The following is an 18297-nucleotide window of genomic DNA, read 5'->3' as shown; positions in this document are numbered from 1 at the left end:
GATTTAATGAAGAAATCAAAAGCTTTCCAGACAAGCAAAAGTTAAGAGAATTCAGCACCACCAAACCAACATTATAACAAACGCTAAAGAAACTTCTCTAGACAGGAAACACAAAAGAAGGAAAAGACCGACAAAAATGAACCCAAAACAAATAAGAAAATGGTAATAGGATCATACATATTGATAATTACTTTAAATATAAATGGATTAAATGCACCAACCAAAAGACATTGACTGGCTGGGTAGATGAAAACATGTGTATATATGCACTTTCATTTACAACCTCACCTATTCTGATCATTGTGGATGATCGAGGCAGGCCCTCAGGAAAAGGCATTGTTGAATTCTCAGGGAAGCCAGCTGCTCGGAAAGCTCTGGACAGATACAGTGAAGGCTCCTTCCTGCTAACCACATTTCCTCGACCTGTGACTGTGGAGCCCATGGACCAGTTAGATGATGAAGAGGGACTCCCAGAGAAGCTGGTTATAAAGAATCAGCAATTTCACAAAGAGCGAGAACAGCCACTCAGATTTGCACAGTCTGGCTCCTTTGAGTATGAGTATGCCATGCGCTGGAAGGCACTTATTGAGATGGAAAAGCAGCAGCAGGACCAAGTGGACCGAAACATCAAGGAAGCTCGTGAGAAGCTGGAGATGGAGGCTGCTGCTCGCCATAAGCACCAGGTCATTCTAATGAGGCAGGATTTGATGAGGCGTCAAGAAGAACTTCGGAGGATGGAAGAGCTGCACAATCAAGAAGTGCAAAAACGAAAGCAGCTGGAGCGCAGGCAGGAGGAGAAGCACAGGCAGGAGGAGGAGCTCAGGCAGGAGGAGGAGCGCAGGCAGGAGAAGGAGCTCAGGCAGGAGGAGGAGCGTAGGCGCCGTGAGGAAAGATGCGGCGGCAACAAGAAGAAATGATGCGACGACAGCAGGAAGGATCAAGGGAACCTTCCCTGACGCGAGAGAGCAAGAGATACAGATAGGTCAGATGGCTATGGGAGGTGCTGTGGGCATAAACAACAGAGGCACCATGCCCCCTGCTCTTGTGCCAGCTGGTACCCCAGCTCCTCCAGGACCAGTCACTATGATGCCAGATGGAACCTTGGGATTGACCCCACCAACAACTGAAGGCTTTGGGCAAGCTGCTACAATGTAAGGAATTGGGGAAATTGGTGGAACTCCTCCTGCATTCAACTGTGCAGCTCCTGGAGCTGAATTTGCTCCAAACAAACATTACCGATACTAATAAAATTGCAGTGTCTAGTTTCCCAAAACCCTTACAAGAGGGACCCTTTTTGGACTTAGCCAAATTCTACTCTGGAAAAGTGTTAGGGATTCCTCCCAATAGTTTAGGTCTTCCCTGCCTGTAGTACTCTAGGGAGTATGTTGGAGGCAGAGGGTAAGGGAGGGGTGATATTTAACAAATCAGTTCTATGTGGTATACCCTTTCACTAATCAATTCTGTGTGGTGCATTCCTAAAATCTCATGTGACTGTTGAGAGCCTGTGAGGGCCAGGGAGCCATGGCAGAATGGATCCAGTTAGACCCCCATTAATCTGAATCATTCCACTCTTCGTCCACCCTGTTCTATTTGCTTTCTTGTTCTTATACCCCCTCACCCCCTACCCCAGTCAGTAAAGAATCTGCCTGCAATGCTGGAGACCTGGGTTCGATCCCTGGGTCGGGAAGATCCCCTGGAGAAGGAAATGGCAACCCACTCCAGTATTCTTGCCTGGGAGATCCCATGGACAGAAGAGCTTGGCAGGTTACAGTCCATGGGGTTGCAAGAATCGGACACAACTTAGTGAACTGTCTGTCTCTACTTAACCCCCCAAATTGTATGTAATTATTTTATATTGTTAGGTTAATCATTTTTCCATTTGGCTTGCAATTGTAACTATCTTTTATTTTTTTATTTGGCTATTGACTGTGAAAACTGATAAACATTTTTTACTATGATGAAAAAGATGATAGGTCAAAATTTGTGAACTGGTCCTAATTGGGTCTACTGTCTGTCAAGGAATAATAAGCTAACAAATAAGCAAACAAATGAATAAATACTCTCTATGATTTAAACAGGAGGGAGAGTCTCTTGATATAACATTCAAAATGTTCAAGATACAATCTAAAATTAGTTAACATACAAAGTAGCAGAAAAATTAAAACAACATACAAGGAGGAAGAAAATTAGCAAGCATTTTCTTCAAGATGATCCAGATGCTGAAATTATTAGAGAAACCTTTCTTCAAGAAGTAAGGGTGAATACTCCTTGAAACAAATGAAAAGTTTCAACAAAGAAATAGATACTAAGAAAAGAACCAAAGTGGAAGTTTTAGAATGAAAAGCATGATAACTGAAATAAAATATTTACTTAGCATCTTCAATACCAGGTAGAGATGACTAGAGGAAATGGCCAGTATGCTTGAAGACAGGTGAATAGAAAACATCCAAACTGAGAAATGGAGGGGGGAAGATTGTGAAATAAAATTACCTTGTAAGACATATCAAAAGGTCTAACACTGTGTCACTGGAGTTTCTGAAAGAGAGAATAGTGTGAGAAAAAATGTGTCTGAAGAAATAATGATGGACAGCTTCCTAAATTTGATATAAGATGTAAAGTTACAAACTCAAGAACCTCCACAAATGTCAAACCTGATAAACTCAGGGAAATACAGACATAGACACATCGAAATCAGAGTGCTAAAAACCAAGGTGAAGAAAAAATAGTGAACCAATCAGAAAAATGGACATCACTTGTAAAGGAGCAATAAAGTGAATGACTACATATTTCTGTTCAGAAGCCGTGGAGGCCAGAAGGCAATGGAATAACATTTTTAAGGTGCTCAAAGGCCCAGAGTTCTAGGTCTAGCAAAAATGATATTAATAATTTTTTGGAATAAAGATGAAAAAGGGACATTCTCAGTTGGAGGAAAATTAAAATAATTAATTGCCAAGATACTTGCACTAAAGTAAGTGCTAAAATAAATTTCACAGGTGGAAGAGAAATGATACCAAAGTAATTCGAAATTCAAGATAGAAGGAAGAGCAACAGACATGGTAAATATGTGGACAAATGTAATAAACTGGATTTCCCCTGTAAATTTTTGATATGAGATGTGCATGACAGAAAAGAAAAACAGTAACATTGTCTAGTAGGATTTTCAGTGTATGTAGAGATGCTGCTCATGAAAATTATAGGATAAAGGAGGGAAGGTAAAGTACCTATATGATGGCAAAGTTTCTGGATTCCAACTGAAGTGATAAATAGTAATTCCAAGTAGCCTGTGAAAAGTTAAACACAGTAGGTTATTGTTATTCATAGTAGTTGTGTTGGATAAACTCTCCATGAATACTGAATTACCAAATACTGAATCATTGTTCTTAGGGTAAATACAGGATTAGGTTTCTGCAAGATTCTGGCCAAAACTTACATCAACTGAAAATAGATAACTTTGTTTTGATGTGTGTTTCTTATTTAAAGATATGCTATTTAATCTATATGGTTGATTCAGTGATATTGAACTCACAACTGACAGCATTATAATTCATTTCTGAATACACACACATATATATTCTTCCTGTAAAGCACACCACAGCCCTTTTAACTTAGAAACAGTAGATAGCATTTCAAGACTATAATTGGGGACCATTTCAGACATTGAATTCACCAAAAAAGTACAAAATGTGAAAAATGTGTCATTAAATAGACCATGAAAAGGACATTTGGTTACACCATGAAACTGAAATAAGAAGGGAGAGCATCACCTTATTATAATGGAGTCAGGAATATACATATTGGATGAATCAAAATTTTCATCATTCTGTGCATGTCTGTGAATAGCTGTGAAGGTGCCACAAGTATTGTGGTTACAAATGAATTTTAGTGAATAGGCAAATTCACAAATATGAAATCCAAGAATAATAAGCATTAAACCCTGGTAGCTCAGTTGGTTAAGAATCCGCCTGCAATGCAGGAGACCCTGATTTGATTCTTGGGTTGGGAAGAAGACCTGGAGAAGGGATAGGCTACTTACTCCAGTATTCTTGGGCTTCCCTGGTGACTCAGCTGGTATAAAATTTGCCTGCAACACATGAGACATGGGTTCGATCCCTGGGTTGGGCAGATCCCTTGGAGAAGGGAACAGCTACCCACTCCAGTATTCTGACCTGGAAAATTCCATACGGAGGAGCCTGGCAGGTTACAGTCCATGGGATCGCAAAGAGTCGGATACGGCTGAGTGATTTTCACTTCACTTCACTTCAAGTGTATATTTACTATGAACTCTAGGTTAGCCCAGTCAAAAAAGTATACAATTAGATAGTAAAAAACCCAACTAAAGATATAACTCAAAATGATAAGATTTTTGGATCACTAAAAAAAAAATCACAGTTCTAAATTTATATGCAATCAAAAACACAGCCTCAAAATGTATAAGGGAAAAATTACAGAGCTAGAACAAGAAATCTAAAATCATAGTGGGTAATTTTTAACATTTTTCCTTCTGTGAGTGCTTGGAAAAACAGGCAAATTATCATAAGAATATAAGATATTTGATTAATTCTTTTTAAATGAAAATCAAAGTATGGTACTCTATAATTACAGGATACTTATAGTTTTAAACCACACAGGAAACATTTGTACTCATTCACTATTTACAATAAATCTCTTGCATTAATAGGTCTTCAAGCAAGTCTCAATAAAGTTTAAAGGATTTAAGTAATTCAGAGTATGTTTTCAGAATTAATGTACTTAAACTGGAAATCAGTTACAAAAATGTAACTTATATATGTAAAAATTAAGATATACACTTCTATTTTACCCATGGGTTTATTGACTGTGGGTTAAAGGAGATATCTCAGTTGAAATTAGAAATGTTTTGCTCATTAAAAAAAGAGATTTGTGGTTATCATAGGCAAGAAGTGGGGGGAGGGGTAATTGGAAGAAGGAGATCAAAGGTAAAAACTTACAGTTACAAGATAAATAAGTTCTAGGGATATAATGTACAAGATGATAACTATAGTTACCAGTGCTGTAGGACATATAGGAAAATCGTTCAGAGAGTAAATCCTAATAGTTCTCATCACAAAAAAAGACAAAAATGAAAAAAAAAAACAAAAACAAAAACAGAAAAGGTGAAAGGTCTGAAAGGTCTACAGATATATCTATCTTACTTCACAGTTTTGCCAAGGGCCTGCAGTACTTACTCCGTGGTTAAGTTTCTCACTAAAGTATTGATTTAATTATCAGAAATTGTTGGTGCCCAAAAGCATTGAGAAAAAAATATGCTGTAACATTTGGAGAAAAATGTTTTGAACTGACTGAAAATTAAAATTCTGCATTCAAAACTTGCTCATGGTATATAGTTAAAGCTGTGCCTAGAGGGATTACTTTAACTTTAAATGCTTATAAAAAAGAAGAAAGACTGATATCAATGAACTAAGTATCTAAATGCATGAAGTGGAAAAAAAGTCAAACTCAAAGGAAGTAGAAGAAAGGAAATAAAAGGGTTAATTAAATGAGATTAAGTTATTAAGATTAATAATACTTGATACCCCTATGGAGGCTGATTAAAAAAAATGAGAGAATGCACAAGTAACCAATGCCAGATGTGAAAGAAAGAGAGCATTAAATCCCATAGATACAAAAAAGTTAATATATGGATCTAATGAACAACTTAATGCCAATAATACAACATAAGAATAAATAAATTTCTAGAAAAATGCAACTCACTAAAATGAACACAAACACAAAAGAATTAGAAAACCTGAATAGTGCAGTTTTCTGTATATGTGAAATATATCACTATAAAAAAGGTTAAAAATTAAACATAAACTAAAGAATCACAGAACTGGAGAGGCACCTACTAAGTCAGTTGCTTTATTATGTGACTTTGAACAGATTAATGCCTAGATTCAAATTTTATGAAACCTCAGATATGCAGCATTATTTAAGAGGGTAGAGATTACTTTAATTTAAATTCAGAGAAGTAAAAAGCCAACTTAGAGTTCTTTGACATGATGTTTCTGCAAAAACTGGATAACTTGATGTTAGAACTTTACCAAACTCCTCAAAAGTTGATGGGCTTTCCTGGTAGCTCAGCTGGTAAAGAATCTGCCTGCAATGCAGGAGACCCCAGTTCCATCCCTGGGTCAGGAAGATCCCCTGGAGAAGACAGAATTCCACTGATAGAGCAGAGGAGCCTGGCCGGCTACAGTCCTTGGGGTCACAAAGAACCGGACATGACCGAGTGACTTTCAGTTTCACTAAAAAGTTGATAACCAAGAGAAAGGCAGACTTGCTATTGTGTTCTTGGCACAGTTTCTATTGATTCCATTCTTTTTTTATCTCCTTGACAGTCAAGCAATTTTTCCTGTGTTAATATCAGTACATTCTCTTGTTGTTTGTATTAAGAAAACAACTGGGCTATATCTGCCTCGTAACATCTCTGAAAGAGAAATAAGCTCTCAATTCCTCTCCTTTCCCCAAGTGAATATTATACTTTTCACTGTCCTGGGATGACCCACTGATAAACTGTGGATACATTTTTAGGTCTACCCTGTGTTTTTAAAGGAGCTTAAACACGTGGAATATATCTTTCAGAAGACAATGCTTACTTTGGATACCAGCTACAGCTTGGGTGTTCCCAGGCTGCACTTCTGATTAATTGGCTATAAATTTGGGAGCTCCCATGACCCTCTCAGGTTTGATAATTCACTAGAATGACTCCCAAAACTCAGGAAAACATTATACTTACAATTATAATTTTACTAAAAAGAATACATGTAGGGAGGTCTGGGAGGGTCTTGAATGCAGAACTTCCATGCCCTCTTCCTGCGGAGTCAGGCTGTGTCACCGTCCTGGCATATCAACATGTTTACCAACTAGGAAGCTCTGCCGAGCTTTGGTGGCCAGGGCTTTATTGTGGTTTTATTACTTCGGCATGTTTGATTAAATCCTTGACCTTGTGCTTGAACCCAGTGCCTTCTCTTCTTTCTAGTGGTTGGTCTGGCCAGAGGTCACTGCCCTTTAATCACCTGGTTGGTCCTTCTGGTGACCAGCACCATTCTGAAGCTATTTGAGCTCCACCATTAGCCACCTTATTAGCATAACAAAGACACTCCTGTCACTCAAGAAATTTCAAGGTTTTTAGAATCTTCCTGCCAAAAACCTGGACAAAGATCAGACAAGTTCTTTATTAAACTACAGCATCTAATAAGTGCTCTGATTAGGATGAACGATTTTATCTTTCCCAGAAGATAAAAGACACATTCCAAAGCCAGAACGTGTGCAAAAGATAGAAGGCAGACATATTTTAAACCACATTTGACTCCTGAACTTTATTCAACTCAAGGTCACATAGCTAAGCAATTGAGTGAATGCTTTCTAAAATAAGAATTTACTAAGTAGAATTTTCTTTCAATCCTCAAGTGTGATTTTTATAGGTGTCAGTGTGTATACTAGGAATTCTTTTCTATTAGCCAAAGATAACAGTATTGGGATCTTTTGCTTTGTAAAATGCTGTTCCCAAAGCATGTCCTCAGCTGAAATGATTGTTTGAGATGCTTTTCAATGTTATCATATTATTTTTCTGTAATGAGCTAAGAATTAAAAAAGAGATGGCACTGAACCCTGGGGTTAGTCAAGTTCTCAAAGGTCTTCCAGTTCAATTCCTGTGTGTGATGCCTGAATTATTTCAGAGTATTTCCAGCAAATATGTATGCAGCTGAACTTTACCTGTAATGGGTGGTTCACTCCCCTAGAAGCAATCTGTCTCATATTCAGATAGTCCTGTGAGAAAGTTCTACTGCCTTACTGAGTTGAAAACCTTTCTCCCCATATTTTTCAACTGGTGGTTCTACCCCTGGTTCTTGGACTAATTTGGGATTGACAAAAGGATGAGGAACATTGTTCTGAAAGTGTGTGAAAACAGACATTCCTGCAGCAAAAGGACATCATATGTGTGTCTCAGCTCCAGGAAAGATGATGGTCAAGAGCCTGTCTTATGGCTCTCTTTAGCTGTTAATCTGGGAATTTTAGCACCAGAAACTTTACTAATAAGATGATAAAGTTGATAAAACAATAGGTAACATTTTTCTGAGTGCTACTATGTGCCAGGTATTGTGTGCTGGGAGCTTTCCTTGCATGTGTGCCTGTGTGTAGCCGCTCAGACATGTCCGACTCTTTGCAACCCCATGGACTATAGCCCACCAGGCTCCTCTGTCCATGGGATTCTCCAGGCAAGAATACTGGAGTGGGTTGTCATGCTCAAGATTCCAGGGGATCTTACCAACCCAGGAATTGAACCAGGGTCTCCTGCATTGCAGGCAGATTCTTTACCAGCTGAGCTATTGCAAAATGTCTCTGTATGGTAGACATTATTGCTGCCATCACTGTACAGATGAGTGTACTGAGGCTCAAAGAAGTCAGATAACTTTCTCAAGTTTCTTCAACTAAGGGAGCCAGTTTCAAACCATGAATCTTAAGTCTCAAACATATATTTAGTGGTTGACACTCCACTGCATTCCCTTTTACTTTTAATGACACACATGCCCTGTTGATTGTTTTTTCCTGAAGCTAAGAGTATTTTGTCTTCAGATTTTCCTGTATGCCATTGACTCCTGAGAGTGTCACTATCACTGTGGACAGGGTTGGGTAGTTTGGCTAGCAGCAGCTTGGGCATAAGTTGGTAGCAGCAGCTTGGCATAAGTTGGTAGCAGCAGCACAAGGGAATGAAACAAAATAAGAACCAATATGATGCCTAGCACCAGAATCTCTTTCTCTGACTAGTGTCTTCTGGGTCTATTTTTCTAATCTAGACAACTTTCCTGGGAATACCCACTCCAGGGCATGTTACCAGCTGGATGTCACATCACAATGACTTTTACAGATGATTAGTGCCACCAAGAATGCTGGCCTGAAATCATCTTACCGATTAGTAACTGCCTGGGGTCACAGTAATTCAATATATGAAGGTTCTTCTGAGCTGAGAATGAAAAATAGCCTCTACTGTGAAAGACCCAGGGTGGGAACAATGAAAGGGAGGTTTCAGGGAGTCTTCTCAAAGAATACACTCAGGGTCTTTCCCCATTTTCTTACCCTCAAAGCTTTCAGGAGATAATCTGATTGTGTTTTTTGAGGTGCTGCAGTTAGTAAAACATACGCAGTTTTTGCCTGTGTGCATTTTCTCCCAGAAAATTTTCAAGAAATTTCTTTAAGAATTTTCTAAGAAACCCATCTAATCTAGGCATCATGGTATTACAGAGATAAATCATCTATGATTTCTGTCTTGGAAATACAGAGATCAAAGGGAAAGGATGGATACACAAATCACAATAATACAATACAAAGCAGGACATGTTATGAGTGGTCATCATTAGCAAAATGATAAGGTGTCTGTGGAGTGTTCACCTCCTCTTGCTGAGAATCAAAGAAGGCTTCAACAAAAAGGTGGAATTTTAATCTAGAGGTCACAAACTGGAGGCCATCATCTGCATTAGTTCACACATGTGTGGGAAGGTGAAAGATACAGTCTATATAAGGCAGCACATCAAACAAGAATGGAAACTGTATAGAAAAAATTTTAGCTCCAGATTTGTTGCAATAGAGACCAAACAGGAGAACTGAGGGATTGAATTGGAAAGTCTTGTAGTATTAGACTATGGAGAGCCTTGCCAAGGCTTTGGAAGATTCCTTCATATCGAGTATGTGCCCTAAGGGGGGCCTCATAAGGTAGAAGTGTCCTGTAACTCTTCAGCCCTTTTCTCCAGGAGAACACTTAACAGTGATGAAGGTGAAATTATCACCGGAAGTAAGTCATCACCTGCTTATTTGTTGACAGTATTCTGTGCCAGGAGGGGTTATTGTTATGGAACTCTGAAAATCCCAAAAGGATTTAGCAAATGCAGTGTGTTTGTGGTTAAACCAAGGAAAAGGAAGCACATCTTAAATTCTACATTATTGGTAATAAAATGTATTCTGTGCAAGCTTCACTTCTAATACAATACACAAAGATCCTCGAAGGACCAGCTCTGAACCACGGCTCCCCGGAAAAAAGTCACACCTGCCATCCTTCTTCCTGCTCCTCCAACCAGCCAGTCCCTTGCATTGTTCTGGGCATTTCAGGTTGGAAAAGCTTCACCTTTAGTCTCACTTTATTTTCATTTAATATGCCAATTACGGTCTTGATGATCTGCTCATGGGCAGTTTTCCAGAAGACCTGTCTCACTTTGTGTAGATTAAATTATATATGCTGATTCAATTCCACTGGCCGCACATGTGGGACAATTACCCAAGTTCTCTACTTCTCATTCCTAATTTAGTTCTGCAGCTCCTTTCAGAAATTGCCTCTCTTCTTGCATCCCATCTCTCTCTGGACTCAGATCCAGGAGTTTCTCTCTCTGTCTGAGGAGTGGTGTGAATTTAGCATTGTCCTTTCAGAATCAGTATAAAATTATTTGAATGCTAAACTCCATTGGCTATGTCTTGGTGCCATGAAACCTTGGCTGGCTTTTCCATAATGTGATCAAGCCATTGAATCAGAGCTGGGAGACCTGGCGCTGGCCTGGACTTTGCCAGTACCCCTCTGTTGTGGTCAGCTGTGGATTGCATCCATAACTTCCATTCTCCTATCCTCTTCACAACGGCATCCACAATTTTTCAGCTACGAGGTTCCCGAGGACTGATCCTGCCACCAGCTCTAGGGTAAGGCTCTGCTTGCCTTAAGTTAGTCTCCATCTCCTTTTCCAGCGCCACAATGATAAGTTCTGAGATGTACCACATACCAAGCTAGGTTAGTCAGGGCCAATAAAACCAACTTCTGGAGCTCCAGTTGGATTATTGGAGAGACGGAGTCCAGTGAGGAAGTATATACTTCTGGGATGTCTGAGGACCCATTTTGATACCATAATACGAGAGACAGAAAGAGACCGCACATTAATCCCAATTCTCATCATTAGAGTCCTAGATCAAGTCTCAGCTAAACCTTGGTATACCTCTGGACTGTTCAATTACAGGCGCCAATAAGCTCTCTATTTGTGTAAGGTAGTTTGGGCTGAAATTTCTCTTTTCTAAAGGCTTTTTATTGGTGTACAGTTGCTTCACAATGTTGTGTTAGTTTCTGCTGTATAGTGAAGTGAATCAGCTGTATGTATACATATGTCCCCTCTTTTTTGGATTTTCTTCCCATTTAGGTCACCACAGAGCATTGAGTAGAGTCTCCTGTGCTTTACAGCAGGTTCTCATTAGTCATCTATTTTTTTTGTAGTGTGTATATGTCAGTCCCAATCTTCCAGTTCACCCCACACTTCCCTCCCCCACCTTGGTGGTCATACATTTATTCTCTACATCTGTGTCTATATTTTTGCTTTGCAAGTAGGTTCATATGTATTTTTCTAGATTCCACATATATGCAATAATACACAATATTTGTTTTTCTCTTTCTGACTTACTTCACTTTGTATGACAGAATCTAAGGGAATATTACTCAGCCATAAAAACGAAAATTCTATTTCTTGCAGTCAAAGCATCTGAATGTGGTGTTGATAAATTACTTTCCCTGTCTGAGCCTCGCTTTCTTCTTGTGTCTCGCAAGGGGCTAGGCAGGCTAAGGTCCATTCCAGTTCTGAAATTCCGAGACTCTGATTTTTTGCTTCCAGTTCTTTATAATGCACCTGTCCATTTTTCTGGTGAGAAAGGAGGTGTAATTGGAGACTCTCACTGTGCACTAGTTGATGTCAGGGGTGGATCAGGAGAGGCTGCTCTGAGGAAAACATTTGTTTTCAGTTGAGGCCTAAAGAACGAGGGTTAGTGAGGGTGACAAAGTGTGGTGTGTGTTCTCCAGACAATAGGAGCAGCCAGGAGCAGATGGGAGCTTTGGGGATGGGCTGGCCTGATGTCTTCGAGTCACAATTATAAAATGAAGCACCTGTCCACTCTTGAGCTCCATGTGCCCACTCTTCTTACACATCTGCCCTCATAAGGAAGGTCCTCCTCTCCCTAACAGAAGCATCTTTCATTTTTACTGTGACCGAAATTCTTTGAGGATAGAAATTGTGTCTTTATCAACTCAGTGCCTCCAGATGCCTAACAAAGTGGACACAATGTGTCTATGGACACAAGGAGTTGAATTTCAACTCATGAGATAAATCAAGTCTCAAACATGGGAAAAGTCATGACAAGTTTGATGATGGAAGAGACAGGGGTGGCTGGAGTGGGGACTCGGGTAGGAGAGCAGAGGAAATCAGGCTACAAAATTACATTTGGAGAGAGTCTCAAATGCCAAGATAAGGTCTTGGGGCCATAAGCCACGTTTAAAGGTAATAAGGTAATCAAAGGACACATTTGTGCCACCACAATGCATTCAGGCTCTTTGACAGATCATTTGGCAACAATAGATTTGCATGAGCTGAAAAGGTACTAATGCTCCGGAGATAACTTGGGGAATTTCTGACTTATGCTTTCACTCTTGGCAATCTTCCAAGAGTAATCAGTTATATATTTAGGCTCATTCCCCACAGGTGTGGATAATCAGGGTGTTAGAGAAATGGGTAAATGATGGTTGGAATGCTGCGTATTCAGTAACTGAGGGTGGACCCAGGACAAGCCAAGCTTAACACTGCTTTACTTCCCCCACCAAACACACACACACACACACACACACACACACACACTTGTGTTACTTGTGTTTAGCATCTCTTATTATCCTCAGAGAGACCTGGATTCTGAATAGACTGTAAACTACTTTCAACTCATCTAATATATCCAAAAAATGAACTATTCTTGTCCTCCTTCAACCTTCTTTCTGATTCATACATTTCTACTTTTCCTTTTCTTATAAGGCACCAATACATTCTCAGTCTTTGAGTTCTGACGATGGACAATCATCCTAGTCTTCACCTGCTATTGCTGCCCACCCCCCACCCACAACAGTCTCCAAGTCTTCCCAGTTTCATCCTCATCCTCTTGTCCTCTCCCTGGTAACTCCATGTTCATATTTTCACTGGGGCTTATTTGAACAACTGTTACCATCACTCAAGCAGCCTTCATTTTTGAAACAATCTTACAGAAAATTGTAAAAACATTTGAGAATAAGTTGTTAATATCATGCTCCATTACCCTTGAATACTTTAGTAACTACAAAAACCATAATGCAGCCATCAAATGCAGGAAATTAAAACTGATACATTATTACAATCTAATCTACAGATTCCCTTCAAGTTTTCCCAGTTGGTCCAAAGTTCCTTTTAGTCAAAGTTTCTGGCTCAGGATTACATGTTCTATTTCTTTAGTCTTCAATCTGTAAGAGTGACCATCTTTCTTTGACTTTGACACTTTTGAAGATTATAGCCACTTGTTTTGTAAAATGTCCTTTACTTTGGGTTTCTTTGATGTTTCCTTGTGATCAAACGAGGTACACATCTCCGGCAGGAATATCACAGAAGTGATACAATATCTCATCTTATTGCATCTTATTTGATGACACATGAAAGTGAAAGTGAAATCAGATGGCACATGATTATGACTCATCCTACACTGATGACTAGCCTTGGTCATTTGTCTATCAGGCTTTATAAATTATTATTCTTTCCTTTGCAATTGACTTTTTTTTTATTTTTTGGACAGTGAATATTTTGAGACTATGTAGAGATTCTATTTCTTCTCAGACTTTCAATTTAGTATGTCTATTGGTATGGATGTGAGAGTTGGACTGTGAAGAAAGCTGAGTGCCGAAGAATTGATGCTTTTGAACTGTGGTGTTGGAGAAGACTCTTGAGAGTCCCTTGGACTGCAAGGAGATCCAACCAGTCCATCCTAAAGGAGATCAGTCCTGGGTGTTCTTTGGAAGGACTAAAGCTGAAACCCCAATACTTTGGCCACCTGATGCGAAGAGTTGACTCATTGGAAAAGACTCTGATGCTGGGAGGGATTGGGGCAGGAGGGGAAGGTGACGACAGAGGATGAGATGGCTGGGTGGCATCACCGACTCGATGGATGTGAATTTGAGTGAACTCCGGGAGTTGGTGATGGACAGGGAGGCCTGGCGTGCTGCAATTCATGGGGTCAAAAAGAGTCGGATGTGACTGAGCGACTGAACTGAACTGATTGGTATGGATTCATGAAGTCTTATTTCAGCCAATTGTCATAGTTTGTTACTATCATTCATTTTGATGCTCAAATTATCCAAGTGGGGTCCCTTTAAGCTGGTTTCTGTGCTTTTTTGACATGATTCCATCAATATTTGAGCACATAGGCTTATCTTGTACCTGCCCCACTCCAGCCCAGAAATCAATCATTTCTCCAAGGACCTAGGATCCTTTTATAGAAAAATGATTCTCAGATTCAGTGTGCTTATTGATGCTAGGGTGTCACTGTGCTTAGACCTTCACAGTGATGCACTGGGGAATTTATATTTACACTTTAACATGTGTATTTATTTCCATGTTTATTTATTCATTCTAACTTTTTTCCTTTTCCTATTTCTAACTTCTTTCTCTGACAATAAGAAATCTGCCTCCAAAGGCTTCCAGTTTTGGTTCACATGTAAGGAGCTTGAAAATTGCCACTCTGTCCTAATAAGAAGCAGAAAGCTAAATGGGAAGGATAATCAACTCTTTTTGGATCAGTGGTTGGAATCAGGACAAACTGCTGCCCCCCAAATTGAGAGAGAGGCAATTACAGGCAGTGTTAAGTCACAGCTTACTACAGTAGAGACTCGCCACTGAGAGAACAAGTGCCAGGGTAGAAAACTGACAACTGTAATTGACAATTGCTAGAAGCCCAGTGTCAGAGAAGGCAATGGCACCCCACTACAGTACTCTTGCCTGGAAAGTCCCATGGACGGAGGAGCCTGGTAGGCTGCAGTCCATGGGGTCGCTAAGAGTCGGACACGACTGAGCGACTTCCCTTTCACTTTTCACTTTCATGCATTGGAGAAGGAAATGGCAACCCACTCCAGTGTTCTTGCCTGGAGAATCCCATGGGTCGGGGAGCCTGGTGGGCTGACGTCTATGGGGTTGCACAGAGTCGGACACGACTGAAGTGACTTAGCAGCAGAAGCCCAGTGTGGACAACTCTGAGAGTTGAACTCCAGGGGAGGATTTATCTTTAGAAACTCGAATAAGCTCCCACAGTAAATACTAGAAAAAAATCCTTTTGCTTCTGGTGGTGGTGGTGGTTTAGTCACTAAATCGTGTCTAACTCTTTGCAGCCCTGTAGAGTCAGCCCACCAGGCTCCTCTGTCCATGGGATTTTAAAACTGGATTGGGTTGCCATTTCCTTCTCCAGGGGATCTCCCCAACCCAGGGATCAAACCCACGTCTCCTGCCTGGCAGGCAGATTCTTTTACCACTGAGCCACCTGGAAAGCCCCTTTTCTCCTAGTAGTGGGAGGGGAAAATAAATCATTTTGCAATACACCAGAGCACTCTGTTCTTAACAAGCCCTGCCCTCAGGAAAAACTAGTTAACTAGAGGTCAGGAAGCAACAGTTAGAACTGGACATGGAACAACAGACTGGTTCCAAATAGGAAAAGGAGTACGTCAAGGCTGTATATTGTCACCCTGTTTATTTAACTTATATGCAGAGTACATCATGAGAAACGCTGGACTGGAAAAAAAACAAACTGGAATCAAGATTGCCAGGAGAAATATCAATAACCTCAGATATGCAGATGATACCACCTTTGTGGCAGAAAGTGAAGAGGAACTAAAAAGCCTCTTGATGAAAGTGAAAGTGGAGAGTGAAAAAGTTGGCTTAAAGCTCAACATTCAGAAAACGAAGATCATGGCATCCGGTCCCACCACTTCATGGGAAATAGATGGGGAAACAGTGGAAACAGTGTCAGACTTTATTTTTGGGGGCTCCAAAATCACTGCAGATGGTGACTGCAGCCATGAAATTAAAAGACACTTACTCCTTGGAAGGAAAGTTATGACCAACCTAGATAGCATATTCAAAAGCAGAGACATTACTTTGCCAACAAAGGTCCGTTTAGTCAAGGCTATGGTTTTTCCTGGGGTCATGTATGGATGTGAGAGTTGGACTGTGAAGAAGGCTGAGCGCCAAAGAATTGATGCTTTTGAACTGTGGTGTTGGAGAAGACTCTTGAGAGTCCCTTGGACTGCAAGGAGATCCAACCAGTCCATTCTGAAGGAGATCAGCCCTGGCATTTCTTTGGAAGGAATGATGCTAAAGCTGAAACTCCAGTACTTTGGCCACCTCATATGAAGAGTTGACTCATTGGAAAAGACTCTGATGCTGGGAGGGATTGGGGGCAGGAGGAGAAGGGGACGACAGAGGATGAGATGGCTGGATGGCATCACTGACTCAATGGACATGAGTCTCAGTGAACTCTGGGAGTTGGTGATGGACAGGAAGGCCTTGTGTGCTGCGATTCATGGGGTCGCAAAGAGTCGGACATGACTAAGCGACTGATCTGATCTGATCTGATAACCTGCTGGGGTATTAGCAGAACCTAACTAACCTGGGGAAGGGAGATACCCAACTCCAGTCCACTCTAGTCATCTTATCCTACTGCTCCTGCTAAGTCACGTCAGTCGTGTCCAACTCTGTGTGACCCCATAGACGGCAGCCCACCAGGCTCCCCCATCCCTGGGATTCTCCAGGCAAGAACACTGGAGTGGGCTGCCATTTCCTTCTCCAATGCATGAAAGTGAAGAGTGAAAGTGAAGTCTCTCAGTCATATCTGACTCTTAGAGACCCCATGGACTACAGCCTACCAGGCTCCTCCACCCATGGGATTTTCCAGGCAAGAGTACTGAAGTGGGGTGCCATTGCCTTCTTCGTCCTATCCTACTAAGGAGGGAGAAAAAAAAAACAGAAACTCTTGTGAAGTTCACAGTCCAGAGACATAGATTCACTGAAAGTCTGAGACCTAGTCCCTGAACTATAGAGTGCTTACCCTCCCCTCACACCTCACCATCACAGTACCAAAGATCCATTTATAGCAATTCCTATCACTCAGTAGGTCATACCTGGCTATCAGGAAAAAAATTACAAGGCATACCAAAAGGCAAAAAAGTACAATTTCAAGAGACAGAGCAAGCATCAGAACCAGACACGGCAGGGATGTTGAAATTATCTGACCAGGAATCAACCAGGATTAATATAAGACTCTAATGGGTAAAGTAGACAGCATGCAAGAAGAGATGGGCAATGTGGCAGAGAGCTGGCAATCCTAAGATCCTTAATCTTTATCCAGGATCTTTTATCAAGCCTCCATGATCCTTATCATCCTTATTGACCAGTTCTTCTGTATGTGACCAGCCTCCCACTGCTGCTGCCCTTCCTTCCCACGTGGGCACCTCTCTACCCCATCCAGTCACTGACACCCCACACTGGCCGCTGCCCTGTTGTCACCAGGATTTCACACCTGGTGCTAGGCTGCCACCCCTGTGAAGGTGCATCCTGCCCTAACTCTAGCACTCCATGCCAGGTTGCTCTTCCCTCAAACCACATGGGAGCCTTCCTCATCCTTCAGCATATTGGGCTGGGATGCCTCCTTTGCCTCCTGTTGGGCTCTGATAGTCTGTACTGGTCTGTCCTCCCAATATCTTCATCATACCTCTCAGGCTTCAGCATCTTACACATACCACCTGCTGTGGGAATGCTCTCGAGGCATCCACTTATGGCCAGTAAAAGCTCTGACCATGCCAGTACTCTGCTTAAAAAAACCTTCAGAAGAAAGATCTTATATTCAAAAACCTCTGGAAAAAACCCCATGTTCTTCTTGACTTTCAAGCCTTCCCTAATCTGAGACCATTTTTTATGCTTACAATTACTGATTTCCTATGCAATCCATAGTTTTCTTGAACCTGACAACTTAATTTCTCACATGCACTTCACACTACTTTTATTCTGAATCTGGACTCCCGTAGCCTGTCTGCTCTAATGCTACTACCCCAAGTTCTTGCACACTCAACCTCTGTCTTCCTTATAGTCTCAGCTCAAATGCCACCTCATATATGAAGAATTTCTTGAGAGCCACCCACTCCAAACTCAGATACAATTTGTTGAGTGTTTCCATGTACTTCACACTGCTTGTAACACTTTTGTGAGGTAGATAAGCAAATGGAAAAGTGGCTGATACTACTAGTCCTTAGGAAAATGCAGATTAAAGTCATAATGAAATATCACTACACACCTATTGGAATGACTGGAGTGATTAAAATAATAATAATACCAAATGCTGGCAAGGATATGAAACAGATTTGTGCATGCATTCCCATAAGATATATGTTTGCGTATGCATATATATGGGCTTCCTGGTGGCTCAGCAGTA

At 40.8% G+C, this 18297-nt stretch overlaps 1 pseudogene; it reads left to right on the top strand.

Annotated features, from left to right (window-relative positions):
- Positions 1 to 254: 254 nt before the first annotated feature.
- On the top strand, positions 255 to 1127 carry LOC113875356 (annotated as a pseudogene).
- Positions 1128 to 18297: the final 17170 nt, after the last annotated feature.

Source organism: Bos indicus x Bos taurus, chromosome 18 (genome assembly GCF_003369695.1).
Source record: "Bos indicus x Bos taurus breed Angus x Brahman F1 hybrid chromosome 18, Bos_hybrid_MaternalHap_v2.0, whole genome shotgun sequence".
Classification (NCBI taxonomy): Eukaryota; Metazoa; Chordata; class Mammalia; order Artiodactyla; family Bovidae; genus Bos; species Bos indicus x Bos taurus.
This window is presented reverse-complemented; position numbering and strand designations above follow the sequence as displayed.